Consider the following 5,716-nt stretch of genomic DNA (forward strand, 5'->3'; position numbering starts at 1 on the left):
TCAGCCAGTTTTCCCAGCACCATTTACTGAATAGGTTCTCCTCTCCCCAGTGGTAGGTGGTGGAGGTTTTGTCGAAGATGATTTGGTTGGGAAATTAAGGTTTAGCTTCTGGAATCTCAATTCTATTCCATTCGTCTGTATGCCTGTTTTTGTACCAATACCAAGCTGTTTTGATTATTGTAGCTTTATAGTAAAGTTTGAAGTCTGGTAATATGATACCACCTGCTTTGTTTTTTTATTTTATTTTATTTTATTTTTTGAGTTGGAGTCTCACTCTGTCGCCCAGACTGGAGTGCAGTGGCCGCTCCCGGCCACTGCAGCCTCGACCTGCTGGACTCCGGCGATCCTTCCACCTCAGCCTTCCAAGTAGCTGGAATTATAGGCATGTGCTACCACACCCGGCTGATTTTTTGATTTATTGTAGAGATGAGGTCTCGCTGCCCAGGCGGGTCTCGAACCCGTGGGCTCAGGCAATCCACTCACCTCAGCGTCCCAAAGGTGCGGGATTACAGGCTGAGCCACCAAGCCCAGCTCTGCTTTGTTTTTTCTTGCTGAGGATTGTTGTGGCTATTCTTGGTCATTTGTGTTTCCATATGAATTTCTGTATTGTTTTTTCTAGGTCTGAGAAGAATGTTGCTGGTAATTTGATGGGTATTGCATTAAATCTGTAGATTGCCTTAGGTAAGATGGACGTCTTCACAATGTTGATTCTTCCAATCCATGAACATGGGATATTTTTCCACTTGTTTGTGTCTTCTTTGATTTCTTTGAGCAGTGTTTTGTAGTTTTCATTGTAAAGGTCTTTCACATTTCTGATTAGGAAGATGCCAAGGTATTTCATTTTTTTTGTGGCTATTGTGAATAGAATTGTGTTTCTTATTTGGGTTTCTGTTTGTTTATTACTGGTGTAAGGAAATGCAATTGTCTTTTGTACATTTATTTTATATCCTGAGATTTTGCCAGAGTCCTTTATCAGTGTAAGGAGGTTTTTGACAGATTCTCTTGGGTTTTCAAGGTACACGATCATGTCATCTGCAAAGAGAGATAACTTGACTTCCTCTTTTCCTATTTGGATACCCTTGATTGCCTTCTCTTCTCTGATTGCTCTAGCTAGGACTTCCAAACCTATGTTGAACAGGAGGGGCAAGAGTGGGCATCCTTGTCTTGTTCCAGTTTTCAGGGGAAATGGTTCCAATTTTTGTCCATTTAGGAGTATGCTGGCTGTGGGTTTCTCATAGATGGCTTTCACTATTTTGAGGTATGTTCCCTGTATGCCTAGATGTTCAAGGGTTTTTATCAAGAAGCGGTGCTGGATTTGATCAAAAGCTTTTTCTGCATCTAATGATATAATCATGTGGTTTTTGTTTGACATCTATTGATGTATTTAATTACATTTATGGTTTTATGAATGTTGAACCAGCCTTGCATCCCAGGTATGAAGCCTACTTGGTCATGATGGATGATTTTTGAGATGTGTTGTTGAATCCAGTTTGCTAGGATCTTGTTGAGAATTTTAGCATCTATGTTCATCTTTCTTTGTTCTCTTTTTTGTTCTCTTTCTTTGTTCTCTTTCTTTGTTGGGTCTTTACCTGGTTTGGGTATCAATGTGATGTTAGCTTCATAAAATGATTTGGGGAGAGTTCCATCTTTCTCTATTGCCTGGAATACCTTCAGTAGGATTGGTATCATCTCCTCCTTAAATGTCTTGAAGAATTCTGCTGGAAAGCCATCTGGACCAGGGCTTTTTTTTTATAGGTAGTTTTCTTATTATGTAGTCAATTTCCTTGATTGTTACTGGTCTATTTAGGGTCTTAATTTCGTCTTGTTTCAACCTAGGCAGATTGTGTGATGTCAGAAAGTTTTCCATTTCTGTAAGGTTTTCAAGTTTGTTTCCATACAAGTGTATGTAGTAGTCTCTAATGATCTTTTGTATTTCTTCAGGGTCAGATGTGACTTCATCTTTTGTGTTTCTGATTGTGTTTATTTGGACTTTTCCTCTCTTTTTCTTTGTCAGTCTAGCTAGGGGACCATCGATCTTTATCCTTTTGAAGAACCTGTTTTTGTTTCATTGATTTTTTGTATTATCTTTTTGTCTGCTGTGTCCTGGATTTGGGCTTTTATTTTGGTGATCTGGATTCTTCTGCTGAAATTAGGATTTTGGTGATCTTGCTTTTCCAGCTTCCTTAGGTGGCTTGTTAGGCTATTAATGTGTGATCCTTCCATTTTCTTCATGTGCATTTGTAGGGATATGAATTCCCCTCTTACAACAGCTTTCATTGTGTCCCAGAGATTTTGGAAAGATGTTTCTTCATTTTCATTTGTTTCCAGGTACCTTTTAATCTCTGTTTTGATTTCATCATTGACCCAGGAGTCGTTTAGCATCATGCTGTTTAGTGTCCATGTCTTTGTGGGTTTTAGGGAGACCTTGTTGGTGTTGATGTTTATTTTTATTCCTCTGTGGTCTGAGAAGGTACATGGTAAAATTTCAGTTCTTTTAAATTTGCTTATACTTGATTTATGGCCAAGTATGTGGTCGATCTTAGAGTACGTTCCATGCAGTGATGAATAGAATGTATATTCTGTGGTCTTTGGATGGAGTGTTCTGTAGGTATCAATTAAGTCCATTTGGTCAAGAGTCACATTGAGGTTTTGGATCTTGTTGCTGATTTTTTGTCTTGATGATCTGTCTAGGGTTCTGAGTAGGGTGTTGATGTCCCCAGCTATGATGGTGTTGGAGTCAATATCTTTTTTTAGTTTACTTAGAAGTTGCTTTATGACAGTTGGTGCTCTTATGTTGAGTGCATATATTTTTAAGATGGATATTTCTTGTTGATGGATTGAACCTTTTATCATTATGTAGTGACCTTCTGTATCTTTTTAAATTTTTAATAGCTTGAAGGGTATTTTGTCTGAAGTTAAGATCGCTACTCCTCCTTTCTTTTGTGTTCCGTTCGCCTGAAAGTTTGTTTCCCATCCTCTTACTTTCAGTCTGTGAGTGTCCTTTCTAGTGAGGCGAGTCTCTTGAAGGCAATAGATTGTTGCCTGGTGATATTTTATCCATTTTGCTATTCTATGTCTTTTCAGTGGTGCATTTAGTCCATTCACATTTAGGCTAATTATTGAAATGCAAGAGTTGATCCCTGTCATAAGGTTCTTACAGAGTTGTTGTTCCTGTTTGTTTGTTGTCTTTCTTTGGGTTTTGGAGTTGGTTCATGTGTGTTTTTAATCTTTTGCCTGTATTCTTGTGAAGAATGTTGTTGTTCTTTTTTCCTTTTCTTCTGTGTTCAGTACTTTCTTAAGTGTTTCTTGTAGAGGTGGTCTGGTGGCAGCGTAGGTTCTTAGGGATTGGATATCTGGAAAAGATTTCAATTCTCCCACACTAATGAAGCTTAGTTTGGCTGGGTAGGTTATTCTTGATTGAAATTGTTTATCTTTTAGAACTTTGAAGATAGGGCTCCAGGCTCTCTTAGCCTGAAGGGTTTCTGTGGATAAATCTGCTGCTATTCTAATTGGTCTTCCCTGGTAGGTAGTCTGGCCTTTTTCTCTTGCTGCCTTTAGGATTTTTTATTTTATAGATACTTTGTTTAGGCAAATTATTATGTGTCTGGGAGTTGGTCTTGTCATTTGTTGTCTTGCAGGGGTTCTCTGAATTTCTTGTGCTTGAATTTTTGCAGCACTGATGAGATGAGGGAAGTTTTCTTGAATGATTTCATGAAATGTTTGTTCCAGTGTGACCTCTGACTCTCTCTCTGCCTCAGGAAGGCCAATTACTCTTAGATTGGGTCTCTTGTAGTAATCATTCATCTCCTGAAGTTTTTGTTCTGATTTTTTAAGCTTCTTTTCTATGTTTTTGACAGTTTGGGTTAGTTCTGTATTTTGGTCTTCAAGTTCTGAGATTCTTTCTTCTGCTTGGGTAATTCTGCTTTCCATGCTAATTAGTTTGTTATTTATTTCCGTCACAGTATTCTTTACTGCTGTTATTTCTGTCATCAGCTCCTTCCTATTTTCCTCTTATCTCTCCTCAGCTTTTTTAATTCTCTCTATTAATGCCTTGATGTCTGGGTTTGTTGCTTGTGACCAGTCATTCTGGAGGCTCTTCATTGTTTGTGTTCTGAAGTCTGTTTTCTCAGTGTCTGACCTCCCAGGGGTCTGTGTGAGTCCTGTGTTCTTCTTTTGGTTTTTCTTCATTTGTTCAGATTTTCCCTCCCTACTTTTCCCTTCCCTCCACTTCCCCATCTTCTTTAATTCTGTTATTCAGGGGTGGAAGGGTTTCTTTTACTTCTGTTTGTTCAATCTCATATTCCTCTGAATATATTTCCTCTTGCTTTGTTCAGTTCTGGAGTTGGACTGTGGGTTGAGGGCAGTCCTTTTTGTAGTTTTGGGATTTAGTTAAGGGGGGGAGCTGTGATTCAAAATCTCTCTGCAGATCCTGGTGTTCGCCAACAGCCGTATGGATAGTCTGAAACCCACTTCCCACTGCCTTGGAGTCTGTCCATGCAGTGGGGTTGTAGGTTTACTCCCTGAAAGCAAAATGAGGTTAACATAGGGGAGAAAGTGGAGGAGGCAGTGGGGAGGGGGGGGTGGAGAGAGAGAGAGAGGGATGAGAGGGAAAACAGTTGAGTGTACCGACTGGTAAGTGAAAAGAAACACAAAGACTGAAACAAATATAAAGAAAAACAATAACCACGACTGAAAACTAACCAATAACCATATAAAAAGCTAAAACATACAATGGTGCTAATGTACACGCTGACCAACCTCCTTGGTGTGCTATTCCTTTATACAAAGATGGGGTTTACAGAGAGATAAGAAAAAAGGAAAAAGGAAAAAAAAAAGAAAAAAAAAGGAAAGAGGGATAGATTAAAGTCAGTAGACTAACAGAACCAACCAAGCACACTCTGAGACTTTTCCTTTAAGTCCAATGTCCTTTCAGCTCTGATTTCTAGCTGTCTTTGCAGGCTGTTAGAATTGTTCACAGTTAGGGTCAGTTGCCCCTGGCCTGCTGTGAAGAACAGTTCAGATATGGGCTTTTTCTATTTGAGCCTCTGCCATTCCCATTTTGATGTTGTTACCTTGGACCCCCAGCAGGTGGTGCTATCTCACGGCTGCAGTCCAGAAGGGAGTGAGCTGGTTACAGATCTGTGACCTGCCATGGCAATTTCTCTGTATATGGGGGGAGTTCCACAGGCCTGTCTCCGGGCTAGGGGCATGGTGTGGCAGTGGCAGAAGCAGCCAGGCAGCGGTGATTTCAGAAGAACCTGCTTGTGGGGGCTTCATGTTTTGAAGTTGTGGGTCACTTGAGGCATAAGCTGGGAATGACCACAGCGGTGGGATCTGCGACTGCAGGAGCAGCCCGGACCGCCGTGATATCTGAGTAGCGATGGCGAGTGACGGTGGTGGCTGAGCTCCCTGTGAAGAGCAGGCTGCGGAAGATGGGAGCTGCAGCCCTTGGGAGAGAGCTAGGGTCTTTATGAGTGTTCTCTTTCGCAGAGGGTCTCACAGACCATGCTGCCCTGTTGCCATCTTGCCGGAAGTGCCTGGAAAAACCTTCTTATACTGATAAAGGACTTTGGCAAAGTCTCAGGGTATAACATCAGGGCACAAAAGACAGTTGCATTCTATATACCAACAACAAACAGGCAAAGAACCAAATAAAAAGCACAATCCTATTCACAATAGACACACACACACACACACACACACACACACACACACA

The 5,716-nt window shown here is 40.6% G+C and overlaps 1 protein-coding gene across 1 annotated transcript in view; it reads right to left on the reverse strand.

Annotated features, from left to right (window-relative positions):
- Positions 1-5,716, reverse strand: part of EDA (ectodysplasin A) — a 79,564-nt gene that overhangs the window by 25,211 nt on the left and 48,637 nt on the right. The gene's annotated exons all lie outside the window — the stretch shown is intronic.

The sequence above is a fragment of the Carlito syrichta genome, unplaced genomic scaffold, assembly GCF_000164805.1.
Source record: "Carlito syrichta isolate Samal-C Ts95f unplaced genomic scaffold, Tarsius_syrichta-2.0.1 Scaffold303638, whole genome shotgun sequence".
In the NCBI taxonomy this organism is placed as follows: Eukaryota; Metazoa; Chordata; class Mammalia; order Primates; family Tarsiidae; genus Carlito; species Carlito syrichta.